At 50.1% G+C, this 20,083-nt stretch overlaps 1 protein-coding gene across 5 annotated transcripts in view; it reads right to left on the bottom strand.

Moving 5' to 3' along the window:
• Window positions 1-20,083, bottom strand: part of LOC129384989 (uncharacterized) — a 186,831-nt gene that overhangs the window by 49,319 nt on the left and 117,429 nt on the right. The window lies entirely within an intron of this gene.

Below are 20,083 nucleotides of genomic sequence, written 5' to 3' on the forward strand. Positions count from 1 at the left end.
GGAAGATGGATTTGGCGCGCCCTGGACCATTGCCCGCTATGCTATTGCTGGGGGGAAGCAGGCCACATCTACCGCCGATGCCTAAAACTGCGATATGGGCCTACGAGGGTTAGGAAGAAAGAAATACCTATTTTCTTTTGTATCTCCACAGAAACGATGAGAAGTGCAAAAGGCATCGACAGCTGACAGAGGCCCCTGCTCTGTTAAAAACTTCGCTGTTACCGCACTGCGTCCCCATCTTTCCGAATTACCACTTGGCATCGCCGACTATACACCCTCAACGCAGTGCAGACCCCGACGTCCTTCGCGTTCGCCGTAACCAGGACGCTACCTGTCGCCAAAGTGTCAACTGCACACAGGAACAGCCCGTGGTTGATCCGTAAGCCGATATCTGGAAAACTAAAAGAAGCAACTGATTCATGTGCGGTTTGTGTACGCCGAAATGCCGAAGATCCTCCACGGCCGAAGATGACGCTTCAAAATCTATCTCGACGATGTATCTACGACGCGCCGCTATCTTGATGAAGCTTGAAAGCCAATAATGCGCCGACAAAAGAGGACCTCCGGATGCGGCGTACAGGTCAACGCGATAAATCCGTTATCCGACGGCAAGACTTAACTGCAACCCAAGACACAGGACCACCAATCTCGACGTGCTTCCCGACAGCCACACAGTACCCGCTTTAGGGGACACAGGAGCCGACTACTTCGTGATCAGTGGGTCCTTTGCCGCCAAGCTGAAGAATTTCATGACTACATGGGAAGACCCTCGAATACGGACACCTGGAGGACACCTGATAACGCAGACAGGAATCTGTATGGCAAGAATTAGCGTTCATGTTTGATGGGGGTTGTACGCGAATAAGTGCCGTGGTAGGAGAAGAGAAAAAGAGAACGACAAAGAGTGTACTTGCGGAGGCGAATCCAGTGTTGAATGGAAGACGACGACGTCAAGGAGCATCAAGCACGAGAACGCATGACACAAAAAGATTAAACAAAAAGAAAGGGACCTAATAGAGAAAGTACAAGGAGTTCCTAGGGGCCAATGAGGCAAAGAGAAATCGGCCAGAGTGGCAGAAAAGCGACGCGTGCTAGCAGAAGGGCGGAGTCTTTCAGTATGCAACGCAAGGCTGAAGAACGGCCGCGAAACCGCGAGTTGAAGGCGGGCCATCGGGTTCCGCACCTGAGCCTCCAGGGCTCCACCCATCCGGGGCCCCCTGCGAGTCAGTTTTCTGGCGTTTCTGCTTTACCCGAGCGTGGACTGCTACCCGAGGCCGACAACTTCGGCGCCCGCAGGCAGAGTGCGAGCCGTGAGGCTACGAGCCCGAGTTTTCACCAAACTGCCTGCCCGGAATACCACTTCCGTCTGCCCATTCCGCAAGGGCGCCTGTGTTCTCTGTCCAAGCCGCAGCTGTCACGCTCTGGTTGCTCGCTCATCGGTCAACTACACCGACACTGTGGGGAGACAAACGCCACTTCTTTCACCGCCTCGTATTCCCCCCTCCGCGTCAAACATTTTGGCGCGTTCACACTTATAGCGTGCCCCTAACTGAAGTGATATTGGTACTTTCATAACTCTGAGTGTATGTTATTTCTTATTGTGAATCTTTCATTGAGTGTTTATTTTACGCGTTTGTCTCCGCACCAGCTGTATTAAAAGTTTTGAGTGCTGTTTGCAAGAAGACAACTTTGTATTCAATTGAGATCTCGGATACACAGCCTCAGGGAATCATCTGCTTAAATTAAGCAAAGAATGCATCGCAACATGATCGCACGTGCCCTGTAGCTTTCGTTGCCCTTCAGCAGTGCCTGTGCGATTTCATTCTCGACATGGACTTCCGGAATCAACACGGCACGGTCATCAAACTGGAGTCCAAGTTTATAACACTATCTGTAGACCAAGCCATACCGCCAGAGAGCTCTCTAGGTCACCATGGCGTGAAAGTCCTCCAAGATCAAGTCCGCATGCCGTCTCACTCCAGCGTCATCATTTCTGTCAGCACAGAAACAGCCGCAAACATAAAAGGTGTCGTCTAGGGCGACCAACATCTACGCCTCAACCGTGAAATTTAGTCCCAAGAGGCATTGCTCGACTGGACGGAAGAAAATCGAAGATGATGCTGGCAAAGTTGAGCTAGCATAAAAAACACCTCAAAAAGGGCACGATGATCGCACACATCTAGGAAATTGTTGCAAGAAGCGATGCGCTTGTTATTTCGAATTCTGCTGTATCCACCTCGACGGCCTTTGTTCCTGAACCAGTCTTCTACATCAATCCAAGGCTTTCAAGGCATAAGGAAGAACTAATCAAGAGCCTCCTTTAGTAGTCAAGGGCTTCTTTTTATCGACATCAAGGATACGACAAATATCAGCTGCTAAGCATTACATAATAAGCAAGGAATTCGCCCGACCACTCCGGCAAAGCCACGGACGAAAAACATCGCGACTTCAACAGCGGTTTCGCGGGATACAGATTTGTTCTGGGCATAACGAGTTAGATAGTCGGTTGCGATGATTATCCATGTGTTTTCCGAAGCTGACGCAGGGAACGGACCTAGGAGATCCATTTCTATTGGTTTGAATGGCGGTGGAGGTGGGTCTATAGGTTTGAGCAGACCGGCGAGTTTGACTGGTGGTATTTTACGCCTCTTACAGTCACGACAGGTCTTCCTATAGTGCTGAACAGATGGAAATAGCAGTGGTCACTGGAATTTCTTGCGTGTGATCGCAAGAAATACCAGTGACTACTGTTGTTCTGGTGAACCCTAAGTGTCCGGCACGGAAGTCGTCGTGACATGCCTGCAGAACTCCGCGCACTGCTGCAGAGAAGACAAGGGACGTTTCCTTGCTCTTTTCAAAGGTCTTCTCGTGGGGTAGAGTGCTCCGCAGGCTGTATGATGTCAGTCTTCCTGACAGCAGGTGTGAGATGAGAACGTCATCTCCTTGAATGTTCCGAATAAAAGGAAGTAGTTCTATGTATACACATTGTCGGTAAGCCATCCGTACAGCGTCCGAAAGACAAAGAAACGGTAAATCTTGTTCTGTGTGTGATGACGTCAGTAGAACAGGAGCATATGTCAGGCAGTCAGCATCGCTGTGGTTTGGTGTAGATCTGTAGACGGCAGTTATGTCACACTCCTGATGGTGGAGGTTCCGACGAGTGAGCCAGCCTGATGGATGCCTGACTTTGGTAACCAACAAAGTGAATAGTTGGGCGCTGTAACCTAAAGCTCTTCTAAACTCTTCTATGCCAATTCTGCAGTCGGTCCTCGACGATTGGTCAGAAAATTTTCATGCCACCCACACTGCACTTGTCTCCCACGCGACGTCACCAAAACCGCGAAAACACCCCATATGATAAGGTATGTGCACGTTGATTATCATTGAGTAGGCCGGTCAAAAGAAAAATAATAATTTCTGAAGAATACTTGTTGCTGGGACATAGTTGGTTTATGTTATTTCCCGAAGACGCAACCAAGGAACGATAAAAGCTTTAGGATAGGAGAAAGCGCGGAAAGAACGTGGACGGAAAGCTCGCTATTTCCGGTCCTAAAGCTTTTTCCACCCTTGCTTGCGTCCTAACGTCGAAGAATAATTTCTGATCCGACGCATGTTTCGCCATTAGCGAAAAGGCCGCGTTTGACGAATTCCTACAGCTCAAGCGTTTTCGTGCTAAGACCACTACGCCTGTCCATCAAGCGACGTCCTGCAACCGCAACAACTCGCCGTGTAAAGTAACGGGTACGCGTTACAGGCGCAATAATATGCCGAACAAAACTGCCTTTTATTTCTGAATAGCCGTGAAGTACCCCGCTCCGAAAAGAACAGAAGATAGCTGCCCGCGGATCGGCCTGGCCCTGGCTACTGGGAGCTGCCGGAAAGCATGAATTTATTTGTACAAAATAAAGAAATTGGCTTGTCACTAAACGTTATCAAGACCTTTCGGCACGTTTAGAATATCGCTGTGACAAGTCTTCTTTGTTGAGCGCCCCTTTTAGTGGCAGCCTAAATTAAGGGAAGTGGACCAATCGCAGACGCCCGTACCACCCTCCTCATCCGGTTATCTAAATTCACACTGCTGGATCGGTCCTATCGAAGCTCTCTCTACTTCAGCGGGCTCCTTGCCTCTTGTCAGCCCGTTAGATAACAAAAACTGCTTAATGACGGCAATGCTAATCGCTTTGAAAACAAAAACGTGACACGCTGTACGCAAGAAGCGCATTTGATTGGTCTTTTCAAGCAGCGCTGCTGTTTACCACCCGATCCTTTCGGCGGTAATTACGTAAATTGGACGTCAGAAGATCCGAATAAAAACAGATTGGAAGAGTTTTGCGTTAAAGGGTCCATGGTCGCTGACCGCTTGAAATGGAGCGCCGTACAGGGATGGCTGAAACTTGCTTATCCTCCAAACGAATGCTAAGCACTCCATTCAAATGGGCGAGTAGTTAGCCTCTGACTTTATGAGAGTACGGCTGGCGTAAGTGATTGTACGTTCTGTACCACCTTGCAATTGAACAAGAGCGGTTTCTAGTCCATGGTTCTTGGCGTCTGTGTGAATTTCAGTTTCAGTAGCATCGTCAAAATGCGCGAGCACCGTAGGTGTTTGAAGTCGTTTGCATAATTCTGCGAACTACTCTTCTTGGACTTCCGTCAGACAAAAGGTACATTGTGGCGCGTTGATCCCGTGAAATGCTCAGCGATTTTGGAGAGACCTTCAACGAAACGACGGTAGTAGGCGCAGAGCCCCAGAAAAAGTTCTATAGCCGTCATGCTCTTAGGACCAGGAAACATAGAAAAGCGGACAGCGTCTCAGGATCCTGCCGAAGGTCTAGGCGGCTGGCCACGTTTCCCAGTAACTTCTGTACGTGAAAGGCAAAGTCACATTTTTCAGGCTTGACGGTGATACTTGCCTTGTAGGTAACACAAAAATGATCTTCAGTCGTGCCAGATGTTGATCAAAGCTGCTTGAAAACATCACGACGTTGTCCATGTAGACCAGGCATGTCTACCAGTTAAGTTGAGTCAGTACAGTGTCCAGCACTGGTTGGATTGTTTCGGGAGTGGAACATAGGTCAAATGGGAGGACTTTGAGTGCGTGTAGTCCGCCATGGGTCACGAAGGCAGTTTTCTCGCGGTATCGCTCGTCGACATCGATATGACAGTACCGTTACTTGAGATCTAACGAGGTAAAAATACTTGTTAGCAATGAATAACTGGCCGAGAATGGGGTAGCCAGAACAGGCGCGAAGTGAAACCCTCCGCGCAGAAGGTTTTACTGCCTCTACGCAGAGACCGTAAAAACTAGAAATGAGGAGTGGGCACATTTTGAAAAATGGCGGGCCAGGTTAGGTGGCGTTGTGCCCGTAGAACCAGCCCGGATTCCGAATCTACAAGATGCAGAATTTATCCTGCGAACGCCCTTTGGACAAACCCGGTGCTGCGCCGGAAGGCACAGCGCCCTAAAGCTCCCTTGACAAGTCAAGATGCTGCGCCGCCAGGCAGTGGCATCCTGTGGAGGAACATCGGCGAGCGACATGTCCAAACGTGCAACAAAGTGCTAGACAGCCCGGCGCCATATTTCCTTTCCCCTGGAGGTCACCGCGCGCGGCAAACTTGAAGCGGGTGGCCAGCGCGGTCGCTGGTTGGACCTCTCGGACGACGGTCGAGTGCTGGCTTTGTATTGGGCCGTTTGAGTGACAACCATTTCTCGGGGCTTTATAAGCCCCAAAGCTGCCGCCTGGAAAACCGGATCCAGCGAACCACCGTGAGCCGAGTGCCGCTCTCGAGTGGAGTGAGATGTGTTACGCGTTGGAGCCTCGCCGGACGTCGCCGTGCGGGAACAGTCGCGTTTGCTGTTAGCTCTCGACCCCCGTGCTGATCCGTTCTTGTCCTGTATAATGAACTGTATATAGTGTATAAAGTACCTTTTGCTATTCTCACCGACGCCTCACTCGGAGGCTTCGCTACTGATTAGATAGCTGGCAACGCTCTGTCACGACCGGGTGACGAGCGCTACGGGACCACCTCAAAGTCGCAATAGTGGTGTGACTTGAAAGATGGTCTTCGATGGCAGCTTTGACACGAGAAATGTCAGTGATGAGGGCCATGTCCGAAGGGAGGATATATATTCCATTCTCGGGCTGTCTGTAGAAAAAAGAACGATGATACGTAGCGTAGTGGGCGCGTGGTAGATACACAGCATTTGGATGCGTGTGATGGAAGAAGCAATGAGCTGGAATGATAGTTTGGTTACCTATTGACAGTAAATAAAGAATGACGAGCACTTTTGCAGCAGGAGGTGAGCGAGGGGAGACACTGCGGGAATCTTAAGGCTAGAACACTTGTGTTATAGCAGTAGTTATAAAGTATGAATCTGGCAGCACCGTTCTGAACTGATTCAAGAAAGTTAATCATATTAACTTGCTGATTGTCATAAATAGCACAGGCATATTCTACTTTAGATCGCAGTAAATTAAAGATGCTGAACACAAGTTCCAACGTAGCTAACCTATTAATTAATTGAAGGAAAAAACTGATTGATATGATGTGTCTAAAATAAGTCACTCGATATATGTACTCCTTGGTATTTAAATGCCTCACACTGTGTTAAAGTGCAGTTGTTGAGGGAATAGGAAGGTACTGCTTAACCACGTCGTTGGTGAAAGCACACGTGACAACACTTACTGACATTGAGAGAAATGCATAATTTGCTGCACCATGCCTGCATTTGGCGGAGGTCTTGCTGAACAGCGGAGCAGTCTAAAGCATTCGTTATTTCGCGGTTTAAAACGCAATCATCTTGAAAAAGGCTATGATGGATGAAAGACCAATAATACGAGTATATATATGATATTTCTTTGTGTTCTGGCGTTATGTAGCACTTAGGAACTTGAATGGCTTGCGTTATTTCGTCTCGCACCATCTCGTCGCGCTGTCTCGTCGCACTATCAAGTCTCGCTTGCCTTATCTTGTCTCGTCATAGAGGGTCGCGCGACCAAGCCATCAACCGCCTGCGTTTTCCGGAGTTCGTCCCTCATGACAGCTCTCAATCAGTTCTGTAAGGTCGCCTCCCAGTATCAGGTTATAGATGCCACTCTAAAGTGCAGTCGCGTTTCAGCTGTACTGTCTGGGGCGTTGTTGTAGTGCCTTTTCCATTGCAGTGGCTTCAACAAGAAAGTCCGCAAATGTAGTCGTTACGTTGCGGATAAGGCCGGCAAGGATTTCCGGCTTTATAATTCGCATTAGGTGTCGCAGTTCTTTGACTTCGAGCAATGAAGCGTCTGCATGCCTGAAAAGCCGAGCCAAGTCTTCAATGTATGTGTTGACGCTCTCTTCGGGAGCTTGAATTCTTGCCTGGATCGCCAACTCCGCTCTCTCCTTTCTGTCCGCGCTGGATTGTGCTGGGAAATGGGAGTGTACATATATATACAGTGTGCAGGCATTACCAAAGTGACCGATCAGGGGGCGGTGTTTGGATTGCCATTTCTGAAGGCATAAATTCTTACGTTGTCCCGATCCAACCAGAGCTTGAATTTCTCTGTGGATGCGATACGTTAAACCATCACGATGTCATTGTTTGTGCATGCTATCGGCTTCCGCTTTCTGCCACGATGTTCTGTGATGAACTCTACTATTGTTGTGTCTCGATGCCCGAAAGCGCCAGTTTTTCTTATGGGTGACTTCAATTTTCCAGGTATTCAGTGGAACGATTCCAACCCCATTGTAACTACTAATTCAACCGAGTGTATAGCTTTCATTGAACTCTGTTCTACATTGAATCTTTCCCAGCTCGTACAAGAACCACCTCGCGTTACCCATTCATGTGCAAATGTGCTCGACTTTGTGCTCACCAACTATGCCGATTCTGTCTCTTCCCTAACCCTGCTGCCAGATTTAAGTGATAACCTTACAATCCACTTTACTACGCCATCGCGCTCACGCCGCACATCAAAACATTCGAAAATAATCCGCGATTACGGGAGAGCAGCCTTTCAAGCCATTAATACTCCTTTGGAAAAGTTCGTTGACGAGTTCTTTCCGCAGCTCTGGGAACGCACAGTGAAAGAGAACTGGCGTTTATTCCAAACGCAAGTCAAAGCGCTCATCGATAAATATATTCCGCTGCGAAGAATATCTAGCAAGAGACGTTCGCCGTGGTTCAACCTATCGTTAAAACGCTAACTAAACAATAAAAAGCGCATGTTCCGCTGCTGCAATAAATTTATGACTGTCAGAGCAAGGTTGGCTTATCAATCTACTGCTGTGGAATATAAACGTTCTCTCATCGGTGCTAAACACAATTATTTTTATTCAACCATTCCTTCTTTACTTACTTCAAGTCCACGCAAATTTTGGAATGTTATCGGCATGCCCGAATCTGAAGAAGCTCGCTTGAAGAGCGATCGAGGATTTTTTGCCTCAAATAAACAGTGCTGTATCTTACTCAATCACACATTTTTATCATCTTTTTCACGTGTTGCACCAATAACCATTCCTATTATTTCTGCGCCTGACTCCTTTCAAATGGACCCTATCTTTATCGACTGGGTAGGCATCTTTAAACTCATTCATGTTGGGAAACTTTCATCGTCAGCTGGTACCGATGGTGTTAACTACAAGTTTTTGAAAGACACCCACATTTATTCATCCATTATACTGTCGTGTCCTCTCGCAATCATTGCAGAGCGCCACGTTGCCGGACGATTGGAAGGTGGGAAAGGTGGTTCCGGTGCATAAATGTGGTGATATTCATAGCCTCCAAAACTACACGCCTATATCATTAAGATCAATTCCATGCAAGCTGCTTGAACATATAATATTGTCACGTGGTGGTGACGTAGAAGAACACAGTAGCAATACTGTGAACGAGAAAACTAACTTTTATTGGGCGAACTTGTGCCCACAAAACAGGCTACGCTTATAGCACAACGAAAGCGGCGAACACAGTCGGCGATCGTCGGAAATCTGATCAGCGGGTCAAGCGCGTCGGCTTTTATAGAGCAGTCATCGAATGTTCCAGACTAATCGTTGGGACCCGCGTGCCTTCCACATAGTTCTACATCATTCGCGTCAGGCGATGAAATCAGATAACACAAGGTTCGTCGACAACAGACCGCGGATAGAAGCATCGATAACTTTCTAGAAACTTCGGATACATGCAGGTGCGTCCCGCGCTGTGTGATAGCATTTGTTAGGCGGCGAAGCGTGGCCGCCCGATAAAGATAAGTACACGTGTCAATACCCCCCTCTTAAAAAAAAGCATCGACCCGATGCTGCAAAGAAACGAAAGTAATACACAAAAGCACTCGTAGCAAAGAAAACAACAAAAATAACGAAGTTCGTCAGCGTCCGTAAAAGGGTTTAAGGCGCACCACGTGGACCACTTCAGATCGTGCGCGGCGCCGCTGTGAATGCGAAATGCCGTCTGGCACGACCTCATAGTCCAGAGCGCCAATACGTCGGATGACCTTGTAGGGTCCGAAATAGCGTCGCAGTAGCTTCTCACTGAGTCCTCGTCGGCGTATCGGGGTCCATACCCAAACACGGTCGCCGGGCTGGTACTCGACGAAGCGTCGTCGGAGGTTGTAGTGTCGGCTGTCGGTCCTCTGTTGGTTCTTGATCCGGAGGCGGGCGAGCTGTCGGGCTTCTTCGGCGCGCTGGAGATAGCTAGCGACGTCAACATTCTCTTCGTCAATGACGTGGGGCAGCATGGCGTCGAGCGTCGTCGTCGGGTTCCTGCCGTAAACCAGCTTAAACGGCGTGATCTGTGTTGTTTCTTGCACCGCCGTGTTGTAAGCGAAGGTTACATACGGCAGGACCGCGTCCCACGTCTTGTGCTCAACGTCGACGTACATCGCTAGCATGTCGGCGAGGGTCTTATTCAGGCGCTCCGTGAGACCATTAGTTTGTGGATGGTAGGCAGTTGTCCTCCTGTGGCTTGTCTGGCTATATTGCAGAATGGCTTGGGTGAGCTCTGCTGTAAAAGCCGTTCCTCTGTCGGTGATGAGGACTTCTGGGGCGCCATGTCGCAGCAGGATGTTCTCGACGAAAAATTTCGCCACCTCGGCTGCGCTGCCTTTCGGTAGAGCTTTTGTTTCAGCAAAGCGGGTGAGATAGTCCGTCGCCACGACGATCCACTTATTCCCGGATGTTGACGTCGGAAACGGCCCCAACAAATCCATCCCAATCTGCTCGAATGGTCGACGAGGAGGTTCGATCGGCTGTAGTAACCCTGCTGGCCTTATCGGTGGTGTCTTGCGTCGTTGACAGTCTCGGCATGTCTTGACGTAACGGGCGACGTCGGCGGTAAGACGCGGCCAGTAATACCTTTCATGTATCCTCGACAGCGTCCGGGAGAATCCGAGGTGCCCAGCAGTGGGATCGTCGTGTAAGGCGTGCAGTACTTCTGGACGCAGCGCCGACGGAACAACAAGAAGGTAGTTGGCGCGGACTGGTGAAAAGTTTTTCTTCACGAGTAGGTTGTTTTGAAGCGTGAACGAAGATAATCCACGCTTAAATGCCCTAGGGACAACGTCGGTGTGCCCTTCCAAATACTCGACAAGGGCTTTTAGCTCCGGGTCCCCTCGTTGTTGATCAGCGAATTCTTCCGCGCTTATTATTCCAAGGAAGGCGTCGTCATCCTCGTTATCTTGCGGCGGCGGGTCAATGGGGGCGCGTGATAGGCAATCGGCATCTGAGTGTTTTCGACCGGACTTGTATGTTACAGTAATGTCGTATTCTTGTAGTCTGAGGCTCCACCGTGCCAGCCGTCCTGAAGGGTCCTTTAAGTTAGCTAGCCAACACAACGCGTGATGGTCGCTGACCACTCTGAATGGCCTGCCATATAGGTAGGGGCGAAATTTCGCTGTAGCCCAAACGATGGCGAGGCATTCCTTTTCCGTTGTGGAATAATTGCCTTCCGCTTTTGACAACGACCGGCTAGCGTAAGCTATCACGTGTTCATGTCCATCTTTTCTCTGGACTAGGACGGCACCGAGGCCTAGGCTACTGGCGTCAGTGTGGATTTCGGTATCGGCGAGCTCGTCGAAGTGCGCAAGTACGGGCGGCGACTGCATGCGTCGTTTGAGTTCTTCAAATGCGTCGGCCTGCTGCGTTTCCCACTTGAACTCGATGTTACATTTAGTTAGCTGTGTCAGCGGCTCAGCGATGCGTGAAAAGTCCTTGACAAATCGCCTGTAGTAGGCACACATGCCAAGAAATCTACGCACTGCCTTCTTGTCGGTGGGCTGCGGAAACTTTGCGATGGCAGCTGTCTTCTGCGGGTCGGGGCGGACTCCAGACTTGCTGATGACGTGGCCTAGGAACAGAAGCTCATCGTAGGCGAAGCGGCACTTTTCTGGCTTCAGAGTGAGCCCTGATGACTTGATGGCCTCGAGTACTATTGCGAGCCGCCTAAGGTGATCGTCGAAATTTTCGGCGAAGACAACGACGTCATCTAAGTAAACGAGACAGGTCTGCCACTTCAATCCTGCTAAAACCGTGTCCATCACGCGCTGGAACGTTGCAGGCGCCGAGCACAGTCCAAATGGCATAACCTTGAACTCGTAGAGGCCGTCTGGGGTGATAAAGGCGGTCTTTTCGCGATCTCTTTCGTCGACTTCAATTTGCCAATAGCCAGACTTGAGGTCCATCGACGAGAAGTATTTAGCGTTGCAGAGCCGATCTAATGCGTCGTCTATCCGTGGGAGGGGGTATACATCCTTCTTCGTGATCTTGTTCAGTCGACGATAATCGACACAGAAACGTAGGGTTCCGTCCTTTTTCTTTACCAGGACAACAGGGGATGCCCACGGGCTTTTCGACGGCTGGATGATGTCGTCGCGCAGCATTTCGTCGACTTGTTCTCTTATAGCTTCACGTTCCCGCGTCGAAACTCGGTAAGGGCTCTGGCGTAGTGGTCGAGCGCATTCTTCGGTTATTATGCGATGCTTTGCGACTGGTGTTTGTCGAATCCTCGATGACGTCGAAAAGCAGCCTTTGTATCGTCGAAGCAGACTTCTGAGCTGTTGCTGCTTAATCACGGAGAGACTTGGACTTATGTCGAAGTCTGGCTCGGGAACTACGGTTGTCGGGGTAGATGCGATAGAATCCGAGAGGACAAAGGCATCGCTGGTTTCCACAATTTCCTCGATGTGTGCGATCGTCGTGCCCTTGTTGATGTGCTTGAACTCCTTGCTGAAGTTTGTCAGCAACACTTTCGTGTTTCCTCCGTGCAGTCGAGCGATCCCTCTTGCGACGCAAATTTCACGGTCGAGCAGTAGACGTTGATCGCCTTCGATGACGCCTTCTACGTCAGCGGGTGTTTCGGTGCCGACCAAAATAACAATGCTGGAGCGAGGCGGGATGCTCACTTGATCTTCAAGCACACTCAAGGCGTGGTGACTACGAGGGCTCTCCAGCGGTATTGCTCTATCTTCCGACAGCGTTATTGACTGTGACTTCAGGTCGATGATTGCGCCGTGTTGGTTCAGGAAGTCCATACCGAGAATGACGTCTCGTGAACACTGTTGGAGGATAACGAAAGTGGCAGGGTAAGTCCGGTCGTGAATGGTTATTCTTGCCGTGCAGATTCCAGTCGGCGTGATGAGGTGTCCTCCTGCGGTGCGAATTTGAGGGCCCTCCCATGCAGTCTTAACCTTCTTCAACTGGGCGGCGATGTGTCCACTCATTACGGAGTAATCGGCCCCTGTGTCGACTAAGGCAGTGACTGCGTAGCCGTCGAGAAGCACGTCGAGGTCGGTGGTTCTTTGTCTGGCGTTGCAGTTGGGTCTTGGCGTCGGATCACGGCTGCGTCGTGTTGACCTGAAGCTGGAACGTCGCGTCGTCAAGTCGTCTTTCGTCGGTGTAGTCTTGGCTTCCCGACTTCTTCGGGACGGCGGCGTGTCGTCATTAAGTCGTCGAGATGGTTTCTTCGTCGTCTTCGTCGGCGGCGGAGGATCTTCGTCAGTTCGACGAACAGCAACCGCACCTCCATCGGTTGCTGCTTTTAGTTTTCCGGATATGGGCTGACGGACCGGCCCCGGGCTGGGCCGGTGTATGGTCGGCGCTGCGGCGACAGGTAGCGGCCTGGTGACGGCGAACGGGAAGCTCGTCGAGGGCTCCACTGAGTGGCGGCGAGGTAGTCGGCGATATCGCGAGGTCGTTCGCCAATCTGTGGCCGCGGCGCGTTAACGGCGAAACCTCGCAGTCCCATCTCCCGGTATGGGCATCGGCGGTAGATGTGCCCCGCTTCTCCGCAGTGGTAGCAGAGCGGGCGGTGGTCAGGAGCGCGCCAAATGTCCGTCTTCCTCGCGTAGGTCCGCTGGGCGACGGGTGGTCGTGCTGGCGCTGGCGGCGGCGGACGACGGAACTGCGGCGTGACAGGGCCCTGGCGCGGTCGCGGAGGGGGACCTTGACGGCGTGCGACGGCGGCGTAGGTCATCGCTTGCGGCTCAGGCTGGGGCGATACAGGGGCTACTCCAAGTTGTTGTTGGAGCTCTTCACGCACGGCGTCGGCAATCGAAGCCACTTGAGGCTGTGATGGTGGGAACAGCTTTTGTAGCTCCTCCCGCACGACCGCTCGGATAGCCTCGCGCAGGTCGTCGGTGGCCAGTGATTGAACTCCGGCGTAGTTCGTCGAGTTTGTGCGGCGGTCGAATTGCCGGTTTCGGATCTCGAGTGTCTTCTCGATGCTGGTGGCCTCGCGAAGAAACTCGTCCACGGTCTTCGGTGGGCTTCGTACCATTCCGGCAAAAAGTTCCTCCTTCACACCACGCATCAGCAGGCGGACTTTCTTCTCCTCGGGCATTTCAGGGTCGGCGTGGCGAAAGAGACGGCTCATTTCTTCCGTGTAGATCGCGGTCGTCTCATTAGGCAGCTGCACCCGGGTTTCTAATAGCGCTTGGGCTCGTTCTCGGCGTACGACGCTTGCGAACGTCTGCAGGAAGCCGCTTCGGAAAAGTTCCCAGGTCGTTAAGGTGGCTTCTCGGTTCTCGAACCACGTCCTGGCCGCGTCTTCCAAAGCGAAGAAGACATATCGCAGTTTGTCGTCGCTGTTCCAGTTGTTAAAGGTAGCGACTCTCTCGTACGTCTCGAGCCAGCTTTCCGGGTCCTCGAAAGTTGAACCGCGGAACGTCGGAGGCTCCCTGGGCTGCTGCAGCACGACGGGTGACGCTGGGGCTGCCATTGGGGTGGACGTGGTGGCCATCTTCCTAGTCGTCTCAGGCAAAAGTCCGTGCTCCGGGGGCAGTCCTTGCAGCCTGCGGCTACCTCGCTGGTTCTTGGCGACGTTGGTGTCTTCCGAGTGAGGGCTTGGGTCACGGCTTTGTGGGGGCGTCCGGTACATGAACGCAAAGCACCTCCACCAGATGTCACGTGGTGGTGACGTAGAAGAACACAGTAGCAATACTGTGAACGAGAAAACTAACTTTTATTGGGCGAACTTGTGCCCACAAAACAGGCTACGCTTATAGCACAACGAAAGCGGCGAACACAGTCGGCGATCGTCGGAAATCTGATCAGCGGGTCAAGCGCGTCGGCTTTTATAGAGCAGTCATCGAATGTTCCAGACTAATCGTTGGGACCCGCGTGCCTTCCACATAGTTCTACATCATTCGCGTCAGGCGATGAAATCAGATAACACAAGGTTCGTCGACAACAGACCGCGGATAGAAGCATCGATAACTTTCTAGAAACTTCGGATACATGCAGGTGCGTCCCGCGCTGTGTGATAGCATTTGTTAGGCGGCGAAGCGTGGCCGCCCGATAAAGATAAGTACACGTGTCAATATATTCTAATCTAATGCCGTATCTCAAATCGAACTGTTTGTTCACACCGAATCAGCATGGTTTTCGCAAATACCACTCCTTCGAAACTCAACTGGTGGCGTTAACCAATGATTTGTTTTCCATTTTGGATTGTTCATCATTTGTAGATTGCATTTTTTTTTAGATTTTGCGAAGGCATTTGATACTGTGTCACATCAACTACTACGTTTCAAGCTCAGTAAACTAAATCTTGATACTAATCTGATCAAGTGGATCGAATGATTTTTGCAGGGCCGTACTCAGTACGTTTCAAATAATGACTGTGACTCACCTGTATCCCCCGTAACATCCGGAGTTCCCCAAGGCTCCGTACTAGGTCCTCTGCTTTTTGTAATTTATATTAACGACTTTCCTTATTCCACTGACTCACAAATTAGACTCTACACTGATAACTGCGTATTATATAGACAAATATCTAAACCTTCTGATGCAGCCACTCTTCAATATGATCTGGATAACATCTCCACTTGGTGTCACACCTGTTCTATGAAACTAAATATTGGTAAATGCAAAGCACTGAGAATAACGCGGACGCCTAACCAGTCTTCATGCACATAAATCCTTAATAATTCTTCGTTAAATTCAGTCTCTGATTATAAGTAGCTTGGCGTGTATATTACTGCCAACCTATCATTGAAAACACCCGTTGCACATACATCTAATAATGCTAACCGCACACTTGGTTTCCTTCGCCGTAATTTTTCCCTGGCTCCTGTGTTCCCAAAACTACTTCTATATAATACACTTGTGCGCCCGTAACTAGAGTATGCCTCTTCCGTTTGGGATCCCCGCCCCAAATCACTCACACAAGTCCTCGAATCCATACAAAATCGTTCTGTTCGTTTCATACTTTCTAATTATTCTCGTTCAGCCAGTGTAACGCTTATGAAGAAAACATTAGATCTTCTTGACCTTTCCTTACGCCGTCGTATTTCTCCTTTATGCCTCTTTCACAAAATATATTTCACCAATGACGCTCTAAAGCGATCACATTTTATTGCTCCCACTTACTTTTCATCCCGCATGGACCATCGGTTCAAATTTGGCGTGCCATCTTCAAGACTAATCTTTATTTTGATTCGTTTGTTCCGAAGACACGCGCAGACTGGAACCACCTTCCTGCCTCCGTCGTGTCCATCGCAGTACCCGAAGCCTTCAAGTCTGCTGTATATGATCATCTTCATTAGCCTGCCTACTACAAATGCCTACTACAAGGAAAAGAAATGGGCATGGGCAGGACATGTAATGAGGAGGGAAGATAACCGATGGTCACTAAGGGTTACGGACTGGATACGAAGGAAAGGGAAGCGTAGCAGGGGCGGCAGAAAGTTAGATGGGCGGATGAGGTTAAGAAGTTTGCAGGGACGACATGGCCACAATTAGTACATGACCGGGGTAGTTGGAGAAGTATGGGAGAGGCCTTTGCCCTGCAGTTGGCGTAACCAGGCTGATGATGATGATGATGATACAAATGTATTCTTGCATACACAGTTGCATTCTTCTATTCTTGTATGCCCACTCCTCCCTGCAACACCGAACGGCCCTGAGTGTAAATAAGTGAATAATTGAATGAATAAATGAACAACCTCAGGACCCACCAACCTTCCATGGATCATCGTCTGATGACCCCGAAACCTGGTTGGAGAGCTATGAATGGATTGTGACTTTCAACAACAAGCTGAGGCATGTATACTTTGCCTTAGAAGACGCCACAAGAACTTGGTTTGAGAATCAGGAGTCGACGCTGACAACATTATGATGATTTCTGTTCCTGGGCCACGTCATCAGCAAATCGAGTGGCCGCCCCGACGCGCAGAAGGCAATTGGCCTCGCGAATTTCCAGCAGCCTATCAACAACGCAGCGCCTGGATTCCTTGGCATGTGTGCCACGGGCGATTTGTCAAGGACTGTTCACGCATCGGTGAGCTGTTGACAATCTAAATGTGATGTCGAGTTCAAGTATGAAACGCCGCAAGCCAACGCCATTTCAAGAATTCAAAGGACACATGCAGTCACCATCGGTACTTCCGCACTTCGACGAGGAAACCGATACAGAAATCTACACTGACGCTGGTATAGGCCTCCGTGCCGTTCTAGCCAAGAGAAAAGACATACTTGAACAGGTGATTGCTTACCCTCGGCGGTCGCTATCAAAAGCACAAGACAATTAGAAAAGGAATGCTCTGCCGTCATTTGGGCTAGAGAAAAATTCCGCCCTTACCTATATGGCACCTCAACCCACGGAATCTATATATGGGCTACAGCAAGATTCCGCCCTTATCTATATGGCACCTCAACCTACGGAACAATTGAGGATGCTCGCGTCACGCCTTTACCTGTCTATCTACGATGCGAACCTCTTCGAGTTTTCCTGCGACTGCTTTGCCGTCATGGACGCCATCCTTTATCGACATTACCCGATATACGGCCGGACTCCACTTTTTCAAGAGCCGTTAAATGCCAAGAATCTGCGATAGTAGCATACTTTGCCCCGGCTGACCTTCCACATATGCCCCCATGGGTAATGTCCAAAATACCGGTACGTCTATATATTCCCGGAATTTCTAAAAAATTGCGAATACCTACCGTCGGCCTCAGACATTTAAAACTTGAGTATATGTCGAAAGAATATGACTCCTAGGTGAGGGTGTATACAGACGGATCGGTCTCGTCGTATGCGTCTGGTGCGGCTTTCGTCATGCCTGCGCATCAAGTCATTCGACGGCTTCATGTGTACAACAAGACGATAACAACATCTACGGAACTAGTGGCAATCAAAGAGGCCGTTCAATATATTTCGCGACAGCCTCCTCAAATATGGACAGTCATCAGTGACGCAAAATGGGCTCTCCAACTACTTAGAGTGGTGTTGAAAGAAAGCGCTTACAGAGTGTTGGCTCTTCAAACTGCCGAGCTCTACACTTTAGCGCAAGAAAACGGCCACCACATCACATTCCAATGGATTCCCAGTCACTGTCGTATACAGGGCAACGAACTGGCCGACGTCGAAGCGAAGAAAGCACTCGAAGAACGAGAGTCACTGCTTTCAATTCCCTTTTCAAGAGCGGACGCCAACTGTTTCCTCTCCAGTGTCATGCGAAAATTGACAGCAAAGCACTGGGACAATCCGGATAATCGCCACAGACGACTCCAGAGATTGGACCCTACCATGAATTTTAGGGCTACCACCGCTGCTTCGAACGCTACTCACTAAGGCGGGTCTTCGGGCCCGGTGGCTGACAGAAGCAACCAGCGCCGACAACCAACGGTGCTTGCGGCATTTTTCAGTGCTGCACTGAAGAATGCCGAAAGCGAGGCTCTGAACTGAGGGCCTTTCCACCACACTACGAAACATGAAAATGAAGCTTTTCTGTCTCTGGTAGAAACGCAGCCTCTTGCGTGGTCCTCGACGCGGTGGAGGCGAGCACCTTCTCGAAGTGTTTCAAGGAAGCGGGCACGCCGCTAGGTGCACTCCAAGATATTCACGCACCGGTGCGCATAAATGGCGGACGCTATCGTCGGTCTATGACATGTAGAAACGCTGGAAAGGAGGTATCTGAGTTTTCGCGTAACATGAATTATATTTTTGCTGCTATTGAAATTAAAATAGGAGAGCTATCATGCCCATAGATTGTGTGTAAGTCGTATTTAACGACTTACACCATGGGTGATGGTTCAACCTTCCGTATGCGTACATGTCCCCGGCATACTAAAGAAATCATTGGTTCCCGTCAGTGGACTACAACAACTTGCTCTCGCGTACATCTGGTCAGAATACCAGACATATGTTCATGTTTACACAGACGGCTCCGCGTCACCTAAGGCATCGACAGCAGCTGTGGTGATACCAGCCCAACAGATGACTCGAGGTTTCATACTAGACCATAATTCAACATCAACCGCTGCAGAGCTTGTGGCTATTCGGGAAGCGATTCGCCACATCTGCGGGGAAAGACCTCAAGAGTGGTGCATTTTCACGGACTCAAAACCCGCGCTGCAAATTTTGGGATGCTTCCTGCGCCACACCGCATATCAGGTTCTGGCCCTGCAGATCACCGAGCTACTTTCATACGCTCAAGAAAAACACCACCGCATAGTGTTCCAATGGATCCCGGGACACTGTGGGCTCAACGGTAATGAGATGGCCGATGCTGCAGCAAGGCGCGCCCTCAGCAATGGCCTGCGAACTGTAGTGCCATTCTCCAGACCGGACATCACATGCCTCCTGTCGGAATTAATGAGGAGTGCGACGAGAAGATACTGGGCCCAGCCAGACGCTCGTCACGTCCGCCTTAAAAGCCTGGATCCCGATATGAAATTTCCTATTCTGCGTGGAATTCCACGCCCCCATACATGCCTGATACACAGACTGCGATTAGGCGTCGCCTTCACGCGCAAATATTTGCACATTATTGGACGGACAGACTCCCCGGACTGTTCAGTGTGTGGCGCTGTAGAGACTATAGAACATGTGCTCGTGGTGTGCCCTGAGTATGCGCGAGAAAGACTGATATTGGCAGATACATTGAGACATTTACACAATGGACCACTGTCGGAGGACCTCTTGCTAGGCGCGTGGCCTCAGAGTTGGCAGACGACAGAGACAATGCGTGCACTTTCACGTTTTTTAGGTGACACGGGCCTGGACTCACGCCTGTGATACCAGTTGTGTAACGTGTCATTCACCTCGTTCCTCCCATTATCATCCCCCATTGTGACCCTTTTTCTTCCCCTCTTCCCCTTCCCTTACGTAGAGTAGCAGGCCAGATGCTCCGTTATCCGGCCGACCTCTCTACATTTCCAATCATTAAAATACTTCTTCCGTATTTAACGATTTTTCTACGTACTTAACTTGAGAAATTCAATTACTTCAGCAAGTTGCTTGCGCCACACGGATGGCCTCGGTATGGGTGGTTCGAATATATTTTTGCCGAAACGACGTGCGACGCCGACACCGGATTCTCTGTGACACGGGCCCCTGAACGCTGTCGCGTTAAAATGCATTCCGGAATGAAACGGTAACTCATGCAAAAGAGGGGTTCCCTTGGAGGAGTGATTCGCATAGGCTGTCACACAACGGGTCGTTGTAGGCCCATAATATCAAGGTTCACATTCCACAAAATTCAAGATGACATTCTCTGAAACGCGCGCAAATAAGAACGAACGCCTTAAATTCAAAAGGAATTCAACGAAGCTGTGCCAGTCTTCTGCACAGACTAAGGCTGGGGGTAGCGTTTACGCGCGGATACGTGCACCT

Source organism: Dermacentor andersoni, chromosome 5 (genome assembly GCF_023375885.2).
Source record: "Dermacentor andersoni chromosome 5, qqDerAnde1_hic_scaffold, whole genome shotgun sequence".
In the NCBI taxonomy this organism is placed as follows: Eukaryota; Metazoa; Arthropoda; class Arachnida; order Ixodida; family Ixodidae; genus Dermacentor; species Dermacentor andersoni.